Raw genomic sequence first — 19,059 nt, 5'->3', positions numbered from 1 at the left:
CTGCACTCCTCAGCCTATGACGGCAAGTCCAAATTTCATCTTCCACCTAATTTTTTCCATGTGCACTCTGTCTCTAATCTGTACACCTGCCATTCTCATCAAAATATATATATATTTTTTGCTCCCGGTGTCTTCTTTTCCTCCATCTACCTAAGATCCACTCTTTGCAGAGCATGGAGCAGACCAGGACAAAAACACTTAGGAAGCGCACTTTTCTTTGCAGTTTATTTACTTATTGAACCCATAATACCCCTACCATCCTTTCACTGCCCTCCCTGCATATTTAGTTTACAGTTCTCCAGTTCTCTCTCAGATGGCACTCACCCCGATCTACACTAGGGGAGAAGTTCGAATTAAAATACTGTGACAAAGCTCCTATGACATCTCGGTGGGGCCTGTGTTTCCTGGCAGATTTGCTTGCCTCAGAGGCTCACAGCAGCCCGCAGTTTTAGGCACCATGCCTGGGGCTTTAATTTGCTGTTTGTCAAGCTCTTTTCATTATTGGCTAGTGTACGGTAAAACAGAGAAAAAACTCCACAGCCCTTCCCCCCGAGTGGAAATGGGAAGGTGGGTGTTGGGGGGAACCCGGGCCCACTCTCTACTCTGGGTTCCAGCACAGGGCCGCGTGACAGTAGCTGCTCGAGGGAATCCCCGACACTTTGCAGGCTCCGGACCAACTGGCTACATAGCAGTTCTGCAGAAAAGGACCTGGGGATTCCAGTGGATGAGTCAACAGTGTGCCCTTGTACCCAAGAAGGCTAATGGCATATTAGGGTGCATTAGGAAGAGCATTGCCAGCAGATGGAGAGAAGTGATTATTCCCCTTTATTCGGCACTGGTGAGGCCACATCTGGAGTATCGTGTCCAGTTCTTGGCCCCACACTATAGAAAGGATGTGGACGCATTGGAGAGTGTCCAGCAGAGGGCAACCAAAATGATGAGGGAGTTGGAGCACATGACCTGTGAGGAGCAGCTGAGGGATTTGGGTTTGTTTAATCTGCAGAAGAGAAGAGTGAGGGGGGATTGGATAGCAGCCTTCAATGTCCTGAAGGGAGGCTCCAAAGAGGATGGAGAGAGGCTGTTCTCAGTAGTGACGGATGGCAGAACAAGGAGTAATGGTCTCAAGTTACAGTCGGGGAGGTCTAGATTGGATAGTAGGAAAAACTATTTCCCTAGGCAGATGGGAAAGCACTGGAATGGGCTACCCTAGGGAGATGGTGGAATCTCCATCCCTAGAGGTTTTTAAGTCTCGGCTTGACAAAGCCCTGGCTGGGTTGATTTTGTTGAGATTGGTCCTACCTTGGGTAGGGGGCTGGACTTGATGACCTCCTGAGGTCTCTTCCAGCTCTATGAGTCTATGACACCTGCTATAAGACAGCTTCAAGACTCCTGGGCTACTTCCCCACACCTTCCTCAGCCCCTTCCTTCTGTTCGGTTCATCCTCCTAGTTGTGATCTCCTTTCCTCCTACTCCCGGCAGCGCTCTCCTCCTTCCTCCCAGCTGCACACACCCTATAACTGTAGGCAAAGCTTCTTTTATAGCCAGTCCAAACTGGTTTTCTTAATTACCCCCAGGTGTCCTAATTGAGCTAAGCTGGCCTGACTCTGCAGGCCTGGACCCAGATGCTCCATTGCCCCGATTGCCTCTGCTGGTTCAAACCAGCCCCTCCCTGTTACTCTGGGGACAGGGATCTCCTCAGTCTGAGGCTTGTAGATCTCCCCTCCAGTACTTCTTTATAGACTTCTGTTCTGACCCTGTCACCGTACGCAACTTCTGTGATGTTGATTGCGTAGCTGAAGTCGAAGTATCTTAACTCGCATTTTGGCGCTGTCTACTTGTATCAGTTACCACATTGCAGTCAGGAGATAAGTAGTGAAGGCAAGGTGGAGCCATGAGAGGATCAATGCTCCCTCTATTTTTTCCATCCATTTGCAGAATAAATGTTGTTATGTGCACCAAGGAAAGTGCAGATGTGCACCACCAATAAGAACCCATGCAGCTGTCTTTGGGCATGATGCTAATCAGCTGGGTGGCATCTGAATCTCTCCTGTGTCACTGCCAAGTGCTTAGTGTACAGGGAACACTGGTCAGAAAGTCTGGGCCGGTAGCCAAGTTGTGGTCTGACAATGAATAGTGGAGCCAGGGGTGAATTAGAGCCAGGAGCTGGGGTGTAGGGTTCGCAGCACAAGAAGCTCTGTCGGGGACGCAAGCAGGTGGTTGGCATGATTGCTCAGACAGCTCTTTGTAAAACTTCCTGAGTTAGATATACCAGCGTAGCCAATCAGTGGGCTGCATTCAGGCCCCTCCCGTGCTGGAGGGGAGGAAGGGTGAGCTAATCAGTAGGGGTGCCTCTACACAGCAGGACTAAACTCAAAATAAACGACGCATCTTGAGCGACACTAGTTGCGTAGCTTCAGTCGAAATAGCTTATTTCGAATTTGGGAGCGTCTACACAGCCCTTATTTCGAAGTAGAGCACTCTTCCTCTGCCTTCCCTTACTCCTCGTACCATGAGGATTACAGGAGTAAGAAGTCCTCCAGCTCACCATTATTTCGACATTATGTCAAAATAACGGCTTGTGTGTAGACACAGACTATGTTATTTTGGAATAACACTGCGGTGTAGACATACCCTAGAAGCCCTTATCCTCAGGCTGACCTACACCTTCCCTTCATGTACGCTCACACCCGGACTAGCGAAAACCTAGCTCCTTCTCCTATAACTATTATTTTGCCTGGCTGACCATTCCTAATAACAGGACGGTGCGATTCTTTAGCACCTTTCATCTGAAAGCTTGGCTACTAACTTTATAGTCTAAACTATAAACCACTGATAGATTTACCCGGTGTTGCTCAGGTCCTTAACTCAATTAATTTCTGTGTCGCTTCATTGCAATCATCGCTCTGGGGTGGGGCTGGGGAGGAGGGGGGTTCAGGGTGCAGACTGCCCCGGGAAGAGAGGACAACCCCATCTCTCTCTCATCACAGCAGCTTGGGGCCAGCTGAGAAGCACCTCTCCATGGGCGCTGCTGCTCCAGCGGGCACAGCTGGGGGAGGGGTGCATGTCCCCGAGCCGAGGCAGCTCCAGGTTTGTCTGCCCCCTGCAGAGTGATGAATGCAGCAAACTCTGCACTTTACTGGTGTTCATCAGGGAGCAAGGGGAATGTCCCCTTACAAATCAGGGAGTGGGAGCTTCAGTCTCTTGTGCCAACCCTACCAGGTTCCTGGGAAGTGAGACTCAAGGCTAAGAGAGTCCCAGATGGAGGGGGTGGGGCATATCCCCAACCAGCTCCTTTCACCAGCCTGGTGAGTCTCTTTTCCATGTGGTTTTCTGAGAAGCAATCCCCAGTGATGATCAGAGGAAGTTGCCTACCAAATTTGGGTGGATCCTTGCTCTTACCATTTAGGAGGAGTTCTTCCGCAAGCAGACAGATAGACAGACAGACTACATAGTTCTGTCTTTTGTTTCAACCTCTCTCAGGGTATGTCTACACCACAGAGTTTTTCCTGGAAAACCATACTTACGTCCACACTGCTATTGCATTCTTTTGATAAGAAAGTCAAAAGAACGGAGAGGGTTTCCCAATGGCAGAAAACCTCATTCTATGGGTGTGTCTAGACTACATGCCTCCTTCGACGGAGGCATGTAGATTAGCCAGATCGGAAGAGGGAAATGAAGCCGCGATTAAAATAATCGCGGCTTCATTTAAATTTAAATGGCTGCCCCGATCTGCCGATCAGCTGTTTGTCGGCAGATCGGGGCAGTCTGGACGCGATGCCCCGACAAAGAAGCCTTTCTTCATCGACACAGGTAAGCCTCGTGAAACCAGGCTTACCTGTGTCGATGAAGAAAGGCTTCTTTGTCGGGGCATCGCGTCCAGACTCCCCCGATCTGCCGACAAACAGCTGATCGGCAGATCGGGGCAGCCATTTAAATTTAAATGAAGCCGCGATTATTTTAATCGCAGCTTCATTTCCCTCTTCCGATCTGGCTAATCTACATGCCTCCGTCGAAGGAGGCATGTAGTCTAGACACACCCTATGAGGGAGATGCCTTTTTCCAAAAAAGCTTTTTTGGAAACAGGCATGTGTGGACGCAGAAGAGAGTGGGTTTTTTTTCGAAAGAAGAGGCCTCCAGGAAAAAGCACAGGTGCCCTGGTGGCCACTCGGTCCACAGTAATGACAACTGAAATGTGAAATAGCGTCCAATCAATGTGGATGCTCTCTTTTGAAATAAGCTTTTCCAGAAGATCTCTTCCGGAAAAGCTCCTTCCAAAAGAAGCTTGCAGTCTAGACATAGCTTCAAATATCTAGCAGAGAAATGGTGTTCACTTTGCCTTCCACTAGGAGTGAGGCAGATAGTTTAACCATATCTGGGATCACCCTGCAGGAGTAGGAGGCTCGTGAGATGGTGAGCAATTGGGGGTTGCCAATCCTGGACTGATGTCCTAACGCACAACTATAACATAAATAATTAACATGACACTCTGCTAAATGGAGTGATGGGAATTGAGGTCAGTAGAATGTAGTTTTCCAAAATCCCTCTGGGGATAGGACAAGAAGCAATGGGTTTAAATTGCAGCAAGGGAGGATTAGGTTGGACATTAGGAAAAACTTCCTGTCAGGGTCGTTAAACCCTGGAATCAATTGCCCAGGGAGGTTGTGGTATCCCCGTCATGGGAGATAGTGAAGAGCAGGTTAGACAGACATCTAGCAGGGATGATGTCAGTGGGCCAGATCCAGCTCGCCTCGCTCTTTGATCTGGCCTGCACAGCTTCTAACGCATTGCTTGGGAGCCAGGGATGTGCGAGCCCTTTCAAGTGCTTCTATTTAAAGTGCTCATGCCTTCCCCGCAAGCCCTTTAAATAGAAGCACTTGAAAGGTCTCATAGCACCCGGCCCCATTGCTAGTGCATTGCCTAGGAGCCACCAGGGTGATGTGAGCCCTTTCACTCATTTCTATTAAAGGCCCCATCCCGTCTGGCATGACCCTCGACAACTTTGACAACTTTTGAAGGAGCCCCCTTGAAAAATTATTGCCCACCCCTCATCTAGATGGTGCTTGGTCCTGCCGTGAGGGCAGGGACTGGACTTGGTGACCTCTCGAGGTCCCTTCTAGTTCTAGTGTTCTATGACTCTGGGAAAATGGACTTGCAACCATTTTGACCACTTTGCTTTTAGAAAAATGCCTGGAAGCTGTATTGCCCACCTGGGCACAGGACCTCAGTTTTACATGTCATCTGAAAGATCGAACTGAACATCAGGAGAGCTACTAGTAGACCAGTGTTCTATTTTCATCCCTCTAATTCTGTTTAAGAGGCTGAATAATCTTTGTGGTTTACCAATCACAAAGTTCATTTGCTCCTAGGTCCTGGACTTCATTAAGATAAAGAGAGGGACCTAGCTGTTATTTTTGAGTAGGCGCTATCCATTCAGCACCACAAAAGCACTGCCTGAGCAAAGACCAATATAGCACTGAGTTGTCAGAAAATGTAGGTCCTTTGCCGCCTGGAACAGCGTGACCTCGAAGATGAAACAACAAACTGATAATGAGGAAATTCTGCAAGCTTCCCTTCCTAGTTTTAACACTGCTGATTGTTAGTTTTACGACACACTTGCTTTAGCCTTAATCTTAAACATACAACCGAAGTCCATTTTGTTAGGCTCTTGATTGTTTTGTGCTGTTCCTTCATACTAATCAGGAATCACTCTTTCTTCTAAGTCTGAGGGGAAAAAAACTTTTTCCCAAATATAAGTTTCATATGATTTTGTACCTGAAAACAAATATGCTGAGGGATGGCTTTTGCAAAGCTGGTCTTCAATTAATCATCTTTAGCCTTAGCAGCAAATGCAGCTCGTTGCAGAAAAAATTAGGAAGATGCCCCAAATTACAATGATAACAAGGCCAAACTAGCCACATCTTTTGTTATGGTTGAAAGATTCTATGCAAATTAAAGCACAATATTTTTCCTTTTTCTTCATCTTGTTAGGATTAGTTAAGAAATGTCTTTGTTATAAAAACATTATGTTTTTTCCCCTTTATCTAATGGGATTCACCATAGACAGTGAGAATGAAGTTGAACACACAGTGTCAGTTGAAGATCCAGTCCTGCATTTCGAGCAAAACTCAGTGTACATTGAGTTTGGTACCTTAATTTCTTCTTGGTATGTAGATGACTGGAAATAGCTGAAGCTCCTTTGAATGTTGGGGGTCAATTTTTTAGCTAAGTATTAAGGCAGTCTCCATTTCTCTCTGTACAATTTTTGGTGACAGCAAATGATTAGCTGAGCTTGCTTTTTTTTTGCTTCATCAGAGTGAGAAATATTAGAAGTTGCATATCAAGGTGCCTGTCTCCACAAAAAAATGTGAGTTGATCGTTTTCATGAGCAAAATTTATCCCGAAAAAACCATAGTCCAGCTAAGGCCCAGTTGAAAATTAAGACCTAGCTATAAACCCCATTTTCTCCAAAGTTACCATTATCTATCTATCTATCTATCTATCTATCTATCTATCTATCTATCTATCTATCTATCTATCTATCTAGCTATCTATTTGAGTATTTCTGTCTGACTGTGAGTCCTTCTATATGTATATCTGTGCATCTGTGTATTCAAGAATTCTTCCTAAATCATAAGAACTAGGACCACCAAATTTGGCACACGGCTTCCTTTTCACCTAACTTAAAACAAAGCCAGGGTTTGGTTGTGCCTGAAAAATGGGAAGTGTCACGAATGGGACTATTTTCCACACTATGCAATGGGAGGGGCCAGGGAGCAGAGCAATAAGAAAGGGAGGGACACAGAGAGTATGGACGCGATACTGAAAGTGGCCACTGGGGGCAGCTGCAGCACCAACAGGGTGACCAGTAAGACTGGGGCTCTGCCATCTTGCCTCCCTCCAGACCAAGTAAGCAGCCCCCCTGCCTGAAACTTGGATCCTGCTCCCCTTGGCATCTTCAGGTTGTGGGGGAAGGGTGCTGGAGGGGGAGGGAAGCCCCCAGAACCTCACCCCCCCCAGAACCTCACCCCCCCCCCCCCAGACAACCTACAGGTCATGGGGGAGGGGCTCTGCAGGCTGGGGTCAGCCCATGGAGCCGCTCTTCTCCCCAGACAGCCTGAGGGGGACACTGGTTGGGGGGGCAGCCCTAGGAGCCTGTGCCCCCCAGAAAACTTACAGACCATGGCGGGTGAGGGGGGGCAATGATGGAGTCCAGGGGCATCTCCTGGAGCCTGGCCAGCCCCTGGAGCATCCCCCCCCCATAAGACTACAGAACCACTCCCCCCAAACCAGCACCACTACCCCCAAATCAACTGAAGGCAAGGGAGCAGATGGAGACCAGGGCCAGCCCGCAGACAGCCACTCATTCAACAGGCTGTAGGATCAGGGGGCGCTGCCCCAAGAAAGCCCCCTCCCCCAAGAACAGCTGCATCCCGGGAGGAGCCACCATTGGGGCGCACAGCCCCGGCCCCTCAGTTCAGGGAGCGCTGGCCTGCCCCCCTGGGAGAAGCCACCACCGGAGCAGTATGACCCTTGCTACCATTGGTGGCTGCTGTAAGTCCCCACCACCTCCCAACCCCGTGTCCTGAGTCTTTGCACTTCCCACCTGCCTTGATTTCCACACTCCACCCCCTTCCCTGAGCCCCCCACCTCATTCCCCCTGCCATGAGCCCCTCACCCCTGAGTCCCCCCCATGCCTCCCAACCCTCTGCCCTAAGCCACTCACCCTCTGCCCCCTTTTCACCCCCAAAATATCACTCCAGCCTTCATTTTCCTTTATGTTTGAAAAATACAATCATTAAACTAAAGCATGTATATTTTTCATTTATTTAAACAAAAATCACTTCATTTAAAGACCCTAGCAATGCCAGGTCCATCTGCTTGTTTAGAATATATGCACATGTGGCCAGAAGGAACATCCTTTCTGAAAGGCATGAAAAGGAACACAGTGCTGTATTTTTTCTAATGTATCTTCAATTCTAATGGAGAAGTCTTTTGGAGGAAGAGAAATCCAGGCCTTTCTTTTAATTTGGCAACTTCTGTGTCTTTGTGTTTGACAGAGTGTAGCATTATGCAGAACACAGTAAGATTTTTTTTAAAACAGATATAATCTTTACTATAAAAAGGTGGTTCTCTGAGCTTATCACATGGGACAAACGTTTTTTCAGTTATATAAGGCTATGTCTAGACTGCAGAGTTTTTCCGGGATACCAGAAAAGCTCTGCTGCCTCTGCTTTTTCGGAACAGTTTCTGAAAAAGTAGGATCATTCTTTTGGCATCTCTGTATTCCTTTCTGTGAGAGGAATAAGAAATGTTCTGAAAGAGGCGTTTTTTCCAAAATTTGGCCCCGTGCAGATGGGCCAAATTTTGGAAAAGCCTCTTCCGAAAAAAAAGCGGAAAAAGAGACACAAATTGAAGTTTGCAATTTGCTTATCCTTTTCCGATACAACGCTGCAGTTTAGAAGTAACCTAAGCCTCTCTCTCTCTCTCTCTCATTCACTCTCTCACACACACACCTCTATGAGTTAAACATGTGAAATGAAAACTAGCCATGGAAAACAGACTGAGCTCCTTAATGATAAGGGAGCATAATTTTGGAATTTAAGATCATGTGCTTCTGACAAGCCACTACCATGCACCACTGGGCTGAAATTCTGTGCTCCGTAGATTAGAATGGCTTTCAAAAAGCTTGTGATTTAATCTTATCAGCGGTTTGCTGCTTTTGTGTGTTATTTGCTTTATGTTTCAGAGTATAAGAAGAATATAACGCTGTTTGTTTAGTGATGGAAACTGATTGGGGTTATCAAATGAAGTCTCATAAAAATATGTGGTGCCTTCCACAACTTATGTTCAAAATATCAATACTCTCTCCTTGAAGAGGTGTTATCGAGCCAGGCCTGTGTACCCAGCAAGGATCATTATTGCAAGGTAAATATGGACAATTCAGAAGACTAGACAGAAGACTGTAACTGAGTTGCCTCTCTGTAATCCGTGTTTTGCTTTCCTATTCTTCGTTGCCCCCAAAGCTTTCCCAGTCTTGCTCTGGTATAAAATGGTTTCACCAACTTCACTGTCTGACATCTCCGGAGACCAACTCTTCCCAAGAAGACCAAAAGCTGATCCAGCCCCTGCGGCGGAATGAGTGCTGAATCAATTACCAACAGAGGGGAGAGTGTTCAGGATCAATGGGACTCAGTTCATGGCTTCCCTTTGGTCCCTCTTCCCTCATGTCCTTGAGAGAACTTACTGAATGAAGCTGACATGTCTTTGGTGTCCATTGTATTACCTGAGTGGCTTTTGTATTATTGGAGACAGCGCTATCAGTACCCTCCTGAGGGGAGACACAACAGATGAAAAATCTGGGAATTCAAAGGACTATAGTCTGCTCACTTTGACCTACCATCAGGGGAGAACATAAGGCCACCCTAGAGGTGTGGGGATCGACAGTGGTTTCCTTTCCCCATTCTAGAGAAGCTAAAGTTAAACCACCTGGATTTCCAGGTGGGCCAGAGAAAGGAATCTGGCTGTGGAAGAAGTTTGAATAATTATTTTTATCTAAACTTTCTGCTGTTAAAAGTAGTTGAGAGTTGCTTCACAGGGAGACAGCACTATCTAGTTTCTCCCATTGGTCCAAAACATTGCTGCTAGTGATACTTCGAGAGGGCTTGGAGAACCTCAACCCATCATAGATGCTGCCAATCCCTGCAGGGCAGCAGGGACACACATAAGAACATAAGAACGGATGTACTGGGTCAGAACAAAGGTCCATCTAGCCCAGTAGCCTGTCTGCCGACAGTGACCAGCACCAGGTGCCACAGAGAGGGTGGACTGAAGACAATGATCAGCGATTTGTCTCCTGCCATCCCTCTCCAGCCTCTGACAAACAGAGGCCAGGGAAACCACTTCTACCCAATGGCTAATAGTCTTTGATGAAATTATCTAGCTTCTCTTTAAACTCTGTTATAGTCCTAGCCTTCACAGCCTTCTCTGGCAAGGAGTTCCACAGATTGACTACACGCTGTGTGAAGAAGAACTTTCATTTATTAGTTCTAAACCTGCTACCCATTAATTTCATTTGGTGTCCTCTAGTTCTTCTATTATGGGAACTAATAAATAACTTATCTTTATCTGCCCTTTCCACACCACTCACCACCCCTCAGTCTCCTCTTTTCTAAACTGAAAAGTCCCAGTCGCTTTAACCTCTCTTCATATGGGACCGTTTCAAACCCCTAATCATTTTAGTTGAACCCTTTCCAAGGCCAAAATATCTTTTTTGAGGTGAGGAGACCACATCTGTACACAGTATTCAAGATGTGGGCATACCATAGTTTTATACAGGGGCAGTAAGGGTACGTCTACACTACATGGCTCCGTCGACGGAGCCATGTAGATTTGTTTATTGGGCAAAGGGAAATGAAGCGGCGATTTAAATATTCGCCACTTCATTTAAATTTACATGGCTGCCGCGCTGAGCCGACAAACAGCTGATCAGCTGTTTGTCGGCTCAGCGCGCTAGTCTGGACGCTCCCCTGCCGACATCAAAGCCCTTTGTCGGCAGCCCCGGTAAACCTCATCCCACGAGGAATAACGGGGCTGTCGACAAAGGGCTTTGATGTCGGCAGGGGAGCGTCCAGACTAGCGCGCTGAGCTGACAAACAGCTGATCGACTCAGCGTGGCAGCCATTTTAATTTAAAATAAGCGGCGATTATTTAAATCACCGCTTCATTTCCCTTTGCCTACAACCCTCATCTACATGGCTCCGTCGATGATATCAGCCTAAGATATTCTGGGTCTTATTTTCTATCCCTTTCTTAATAATTCCTAGCATCCTATTTGCCTTTTTGACTGCCGCTGAACACTGTGTGGAAGTTTTCAGAGAACTATCCAGGATAACTCCAAGATCTCTTTCCTGATTTGTCGTAGCCAAATTAGCCCCCATCATACTGTACGTATAGTTGGGGTGATTTTTCCCGATGTGCATTACTTTACACTTATCCACATTAAATTTCATTTGCCATTTTGTTGCCCAATCACTCAGTTTGGTGAGATCTTTTTGGAGTCCCTCACAGTCTGCTTCTGTCTTGACTATCCTAAACAGTTTGGTATCATCCGCAAACTTTACCACCTCACTGCTTACCCCTTTCTCCAGATCCCACACACACACATTCTCTAGAAACCACCTTGGAGTGGGAGGAGCAGTTCTCCAATTCTCAGCCAAAGGTTTTGTAGTACCAGGAGTAAGAAGGAGCATGTGGGAGCGCTACCTCACAGATTCCATGGACAGAAATGATACACGATGGTTGTTCAAGCCACACTGTACTGATTTCTGAAGGGTGCATGCTGGCTTGCTACTAGAATGTGTCTTATCTGAAAAGGTCATGGCATAAATGCCATCCAGGGAATAAACCCATCCAGGAAATAAGTCAATGGGATTTGTTATGATGCCAGCCAAGGATTCTAGTTACCCACAATTCATTGGGGGGGGAGTGAAAGAGACGGCCATTTCCTGCCATATCCTTGGAAGGCGTTCTTGAGTTAAGTTGAGGTATTTGGGGGATCTGTAGCATTATATGAATGGCGGTGAGGAGTCCTGTGGCACCTTATAGACTAACTGAAGTGTAGGCGCATAAGCTTTCGTGGGCATCTAACAAAGTGGGTCTTTGCCCACGAAAGCTTATGCGCCTACACTTCAGTTAGTCTATAAGGTGCCACAGGACTCCTCGCCGCTTTTGCAGATTCAGACTAACACGGCTACCCCTCTGATACTTGATTATATGAATGGGTATTTATGTCTTATTATTGTCCTGATTGTATGTAACCTTTCAAGGGGGCAGCTGAGACAGATGTGAGACCTGAGGGTTCAAAGAACTGTGCTAAACAAAGTGCCAGACAAGACTGGAACCTGGGAACATAAGTGTTAAATGGTTTCCCTGGGGAAAGTCTAGGGGGAGGTGAATGCAAATTCCCCACCTCCAATGATACAAAATCCAGCTTTTTCAAATTAAGTGATCCCGTGTCTGCCGGTCACTTGTCATACAAGGGCAAGATCGATGTCCCAAGCTGCATAAAGGAATGTCTGAACTATTCCTAGTTGTTCTGATTCTGATCTGACACTGTTATGAACTCGTAACACAGGGAAAGCCCGGTTGGGATTTATGGATAGCTACCACTCCCCAAGGTTGGAATTCATTGACCCCGGTAAGCTTTTTAGCAGGTGTGTAGAGCCTTTGGCTGTTTTTAGTATGTTTTCTCTGTAATGCTTTTTCCGTAACAATAAAATGCTTTCAGTGGAAATGGTCAGACGAACAATGAAAACGATGTTTTGCAAAATGGCTAGCGCATTCGGTTTTGGGCTCACCTCTCCAAAGCCACCGCCCAGTGACTTCACTATAAGATCATTCTTCCCCACTGCCTCAGCTGCTCCTTCTGTGCAGGCCCACTGAGAAGGGACAAAAGGGGCAGTTGCCCTGAGGCCTGGAGAGTCAAAAAGGCATGGAGTTCCTGGCCACTGACAGGGCTTCTGTTGCAGCAATGGTGGCTAGAGTTTCAGGCCCCATTGAATTGCCACTGGAGTGTCGCTCTGCACAGCTTTGAGAGCTGGGAGGGGAGCGCACGGCAGACTGGGAGGCGCTAAGGGCTGACAGGCTAAGGGCCCTCCCCTTCTTCCAGAGGCCCCGCCCCTTCTGCCTGAGGCTCCGCTCCTTTTGAAGTACAGCATCATGCCCCACCCTCCTTTATCCCGGGGCCTGTGGTGGCTGTCAGCCCTGCTGCTTCTGTGTAATAAAACAGAACGAGCTCTGGAAAATGCAGGACCACATATGGACCCAGGAATAACGATTACGATGAAAAATCCTCATTGACCAGAGCAAAAGCCCTGAGCAGCTTTATCCAGAGGATGCCATATGCCAGGGCCTCATGCCTCTAATAAATCTGCATTTGATCATGTGCTATAAGTCCTTAAGCACATTGTAGAAACTGGATAAATCCTCTTTCGGAATTGACTAGCTTTAAAAAAATGAAAATGAATATAATGCCATTTATTTGAACATCAACCGATTTCCTGTAAAAGAAACCGAGACATGGGAGGGGAAGGTATTATTTTATTTTAATATTTTACCACTGCGGCATGTGACTCTCCAGCCAAATCAGAGGAGGTGGTGCACGTGAAGTGTGAGACCCTTGACACATGAATTAACGGTGCCGGAGAATGCCATCCTCCCTCCTTGCACTTTAGATTATTGCTGAGTAAGTGGCGCTTGCACAGTATGAAAAAGACCACACGTTACGGGAGCTATTTGCCAAGACGGGCAGAGGTGGTGTCCTTAGCCTGAATTTGTCAGAATCTGGGAATGGGCACCAGGGGATGAATCACTCCATGATTCCCTGTTCTGTTCACTCCCTCTGGGGCATCCAAGATTGGCCAGTTTGAAGACAGAACACTGGGCTAGATGCACCTTGGGTCTGATCCAGTGTGGCCGGCCTTATGTTCTTATTATCTATACTATGGCTCCTACTGGTCAAGCCAATCTGGGGCTAGCATTAGTGGGAACTCTTTTTCCTATTTCCCTCGTGTGCACATGGCCTACATGCACAAGTGTAAATTGTTACCCACAGACCTAGAAAGTCCAGACAGCAGCAGCGCAAAATTCCCTATGGGGCCCGTCCATTGTTTCTCCATTGCCCCAGAGAAAGTACACACGGAAAGGTGAGGAAATTCAAATTCTGAATAGACCATCTCTTCCTTAGCATTCTGCTCTGCCTTCCACCCAGCAAAGCATGGAAGCATGTGCTACGGTAAACCACACACCTGCTGGGGGTGAGGGTGGAGGCACGTCCCATCTACTAGCACTGAGACACCTTATGGAGAAAACAACAAGTCTGCTCTACAGCCTTAGCCCCAAGGCAGCTGCTTTTAGCTTCTGCAATAGAGACTCGTGCACTAAGCTCAAGAGGCCCCATGTTCGATTCTGCCAGCAGATGGCTGGGGTCTGCCAGTGTTACAAGTGGGGGCTTGTCCAGGAAAGGTCTGACGCACACGACATGCTTCCTCCACTTCAGCGGTCCCAGGTTCAATTCTGCCCGCAGCTGACAGGAATTTGCCAGTGTTACACTATGTCCCATTGTTTGTATTTTAGTACAGGCAGTCTCCGGGTTACATGGATCTGACTTACATCGGATCCCTACTTACAAACGGGGTGAGGCAACCCCACACTAGCTGCTTCCCCCCAGCAGACCAGGGAGACGCGGAGCGGCTTTTCTCAGCAGACACCTCAGCTTGAGAATAAAGGACTGAGGGAAGTGAGGTGTGGGAGAATAAAACTGAGCTCTGGAGAAATGTTTGGCTAGAGTTTCCCCTACAATATGTACCAGTTCCGACTTACATACAAATTCAACTTAAGAACAAACCTACAGTCCCTATCTTGTACATAACCCGGGGACTGCCTGTACTAGGCATCCCTGCTTAAATCCAGCACACGGCCAGGTGCTTTGTAGGACTGCCTGCTTGCACAGTGTCACCAGGAAATAGACTGAGCTCCACAGACTCGTCTCAGATAGCAAGCACCTGACAAATAATACTGCACTTTAGCCTTAGGGCATATTCAAACAGATGGAAGGTTCCTTGTTCACTTGCCAAGCCTCTCGCTCTTCCAGAGAACCTGTTTTGATTTTGTAACCTCTGGGAGGATTGCAACATCCGAATTCAGCTACTTTACAACAGGTGCCAGGCTGCTGTTTGTACCTCTGCAAGTACGTTTACACTTATTTCGTGAGCAGCCTAAGAAGAGGCAAATTATATGAGCAATCCATGAGCATCTTTAAAAATGAATATCACTCCACATCGATTTTTCTCTTTTTATGGGCCAGATGCTGACGTCTTTCTTTGTCTAGGCCCAGATGCTGATTGTGTACAGCTAATACTTACTACCCTGAAGTACGCCCGCTTGTTTCGATGCTATTCAATGGCAGAGTCTCAAAATCCTGCCCTATATGGCATTGTGAGTTCAGCATCTATTATTCACCATAGCAACTGCACATTATCTTCTCCCCATGCTCATGACAAGTCTTACTAACTAAACTACAAACAGGAATCACACCAGGGCCTGGCCTGAAACCCCATTTTCCTCTCCTTAGGCTACATTCCTTGCATTGATCGGGGCAATTTTCTGTCCAGTCCAAACCAGATCCTAGAGTTCGTAGCAATTGTACTTTCCATCTTGTAAGCACAGCAAAACAGGTCAGGGTGCCTAAGCTGGGGGGCAGTGAATGGGAAGAGACCAGAATGATTTTTTTTCTCCCCTCCCGCACAAATGGTAACATTTTCAATGTTTACAGGAGTGAGAGCTGAGCAAATAGTTCCTCCGCTGTAATTTATAAAAAGGGTGAAGCTTCACGGATCATAGCGCTTAGTGAAATGTCGTGTGTTTATATAGGCTGAACCGCTCTAGTCCAGCACTCTCAGCATCTGACTGGTGCCAAACCAGAGAATTTGCCAGATCCCAGGAGGTCAATATTGTCTAGCACAGGGATGGGTTATTATTTTTAATGGGGGGCACGCCAAGATTTTGGTCAAAGGGTTCTACTTTTTTTCTGCCAAGGGGAGCTGAAAGATTGTGCTGGGGGTGGGGGCAGCATGTGAAGCCTTCCTCCTCCCTCTGTCCCCCCGCCACCAACATGTGGAGCAGAAAGGCACATGAAGCAACCAGCCACTTTGAGCAGCATAGGGCTGCTCTCTGCTTACTGGGCTTTTTGATGATATTTGGGGGTAAATCAGAGATAGATAACAGCACAGAACACTGAGAGCCAGGACTGGGTGTCTGTAAACAAACATTATGAGATTGTGGGAAACTTGACCACACCCGTGATAATCGGGCATCCAGCTAACTCAAATCATGCTGGACCACGGATGTTGCCGGACTAGAGAGGTTCAACCTGCATTTTATAAGAAGCTTGTGAACCTTTGCTTACGCTGTTCTCAAAGCAGTGACAAATTACGAGTCATTCTTTATATATTTACATTACTGTAGCCCTTAGAAGCCCCCATCATGGAGTAGGACTGTACTGCGCCAGGTGCTGCACAAACAGAACAAAAAGACCATCTCTGATCCCTGGTTCTGGATGCTGAGAATGTAGGAACTTAGGCTATGTCTAGACTATGAGGTTTTTGCGGGATGTCCAAGGAACACAGTTGCTCTTCCGCTTTTTTTGTGGAAGAGCAAACACGCTCTTTTGGGGAGAACCTGTATACCTTATTTCATGAGGCATAAGGGCTCTGCTGAAAGAGGTGGGTTTTCCACCATTTGGCCCCATCTAGACGCAGAAAGCCTCTTCCGCAAAAGCAACTGGAAAAAGCTACGCAAATTGCAGAGTGCAATTTGCGTCACTTTTTCTGATAACACCCCGTAGTCTAGAGCTAGCCTTAGAGTCAGACCAGCAATCTATCTCTTCTATGCATGACAACTGTGCTTAGAAAGTTGTGGGTGCTGCCGTCAGATGAATAAATCGTGATCATAACCCCCCCACAAGCAGCGTCCAGTAGCTTAAAGAAAAGATAAACCATCCTCATCACGCAGCATGTGCCTGCGCGTGCATCGTTAGATGTGGGGATGGGAGATTCCTTCCTGACCCCTCTTCCAAGGTTCAGTATATCAGGAATGGGAAACTTTCTAATGGTTAGAATTAGAGGTGAGTTCTGTTCTCAGCTTGCCTCTGACTGGCTGTGTGATTCTGACCCCGACATTTGAATCTGCCTTTGTGCCTTAGTTTCCCCATTCATAAAATCCATTCCCATTCAGCCAGCAGTACTATTCATGGTAGAAAGAGTTACGCAACGTGACTCTGAGTGGAAGAATTGGTTAATTAATGTTTGCAAACAACTTTATTGTATTATTATTATCATTATAAATAATGCACCAGATCTTATCTAATATTGGCAATAGAATCTAGAGACACGTGAATAGGTAAAGTCTCCATTTCAGGTTTAATTTAATTAGAAATTGAAAAAAAAAACTAAACAAAGCTCCAGCATTTTGATTATTACCTGAATTTTCTTGATGCACTTGATTTTGGCAAAGATCCCTCTGAATCTTTCCCTGTTTACAACCCCCTCAACAAGCAAAAAGGCAGAAAACAGCATGTGAGTTCTCTTCGCCTCGCACTCGGTCTGGACTGCCCTATACACAGGCAACACAAAATGAACGCTTGTACCGCGCTAAAGATCAAACTCATTAGTGCATTGGGCTAAAATAGCATTCGAATCCTTTGTGTATTGTGAATCAACAACACCTGGCTTCCCTCACAAAGAACCACTCTCCCCACACCTACAACCACACAGAAGGGAATAAAAAGCAAGAAAGACACAGTCATCGAGAGCGAGTGGAATAATTAGGCTGTACTGAACTCTTCTAAAGAGCTGATGAAAACCTTCAACCTTAAAACAACAGAAATAATAAGGCCATCTTTTTAAATGGGGCACTCTATTAAAACTATAGTGAGACAGGAAGATACAGGGAGATGTACAGTTTGGAGTATAGGGAGATGGGAGCAGAAAAAATCTGTGCATACGTGTGTGGGGGGGGAGTATGTATATACACATCACATATATGTATGTGTGCGTGGATAATGATTTTCCATAGAACATAGGGGAGAAGCAGCCACTTTCATGATTCTGAATTTTACGGAGTTCATTGTTACGACTCCCTTTAAATCCTAAAATGATAAAAAGTGAATTTGTATGAAAACGAAGCAGCCAAAAGATGTTTAGTGAGATGCTACCACACACAGGGCTGGGTAGAAGTGATTTTCCCATGCTATGAGAAGATTTGTCATTTTGAAATTGTTCCCAGTCCGAATTGGGATTAAAAGTTAAAACCTTGAAAATGTTCATTAATCAAAAGCTGGTGGAAGGGAGGAATGAGAGTCCAGAAGAAGTTTCAGTAATTTTGAAATCCTCTGTTTCCATTTCACACCTTTTCTTTTCAAACTTTTCTAGTGTCAATTTGCGAACATTCTGAAAGAAAAAGTCATTTAGACTGAAAAACAAATCAAAACATTCTGGTTCAAAACTGTCCAGTGGGATGCTTTGACAAGATTGAAACTTTTCAGACCAATTTTCTTTTTATTCGGGTGTTTTGTAATCAGTTTGGGTTTCAACAGATTCGCATTTTTAGGAAAAAAAATATTGTCCGAAAATTCCCAGCTCTAATCACGCAATCCCAAGAACAAAAATTCACAACTCTGAGCAGCATTTTTTGCTGTCGCTTTTGCTTTGCAAGTGAGAGCTTTCTCATAATACTGTGGCATGGCTTAAAAAACTACCTGGGCCAACGTGCCCAAAACATAGAAAATATCATCAGAGCAATATAAAATTTTCCTTCATTCTGAAATCTTGAATGCTCTCCTGTTTCTACCTAACACAATATTGATATTGTTTTCTACAAGCTGGGCTGCCCTGTTTGGAAAAGTCCTCAGCCCAACTTGAAACGTCTCTCCAATGTGTAGGTATGATAGCAATATAAAACATAAACCATCTTACCTTTGTTCGCTCTTCCATAAGCAAGGTACATCAAGTGCCTCTTTGGTATCTGCATGCCAGTAGTTGTGCAACTGTTAACTACATGCTGGGTTAATAAAGAAAGGCAAAAGCCCACAAACTCCAAAGACTCAGGTTAAACATTTACCCCAGTTTGCTCCTACACTCTAACCCAGAGGATCTACTTACCTAGCCTCTGGCATCTTGAGAAACAGGTGACAGCCACTCTACAGCATGCCTGGTTACTTCCCTGTCTGCTCTTCAAACACTGGCTACAGAATGCTAAGGTCACTGAAGCACAACAAGAAATACCACTCACAATGGAAGTGATATTTCAAATGTTTACAGGCAGGGTTGGTTGGCAAATATCTTCTGACCTGCTATTATAGGACTAAGCCACTTTCTTCTGTTGTCTTTTTTACAGATCCTTTTGTTCCCAGGCGAAGGTGGAATGCCAGTGTTTGTTAACCTTGTTTTCGATGGGTGGGTTACGTATTCCTTGGTGTTATATGTGGACTAGGACAAGTTAGAG

General features: G+C 46.1%; 1 protein-coding gene across 1 annotated transcript in view; it reads right to left on the bottom strand.

Moving 5' to 3' along the window:
* The window catches only part of KCNJ16 (potassium inwardly rectifying channel subfamily J member 16), a 47,506-nt gene extending 28,819 nt beyond the window's left edge, over window positions 1–18,687 (bottom strand). The window contains exon 1 of the mRNA XM_014576576.3: window positions 18,531–18,687. The gene's annotated coding sequence lies outside the window, so the exon portion shown is untranslated. The remainder of the gene's footprint in view (window positions 1–18,530) is intronic.
* Window positions 18,688–19,059: the final 372 nt, after the last annotated feature.

This window comes from Pelodiscus sinensis, chromosome 20, assembly GCF_049634645.1.
Source record: "Pelodiscus sinensis isolate JC-2024 chromosome 20, ASM4963464v1, whole genome shotgun sequence".
Lineage (NCBI taxonomy): Eukaryota > Metazoa > Chordata > Testudines > Trionychidae > Pelodiscus > Pelodiscus sinensis.
Note: the sequence above shows the minus strand (reverse complement) of the source record. Positions and strands in the feature narration are given on the sequence as shown.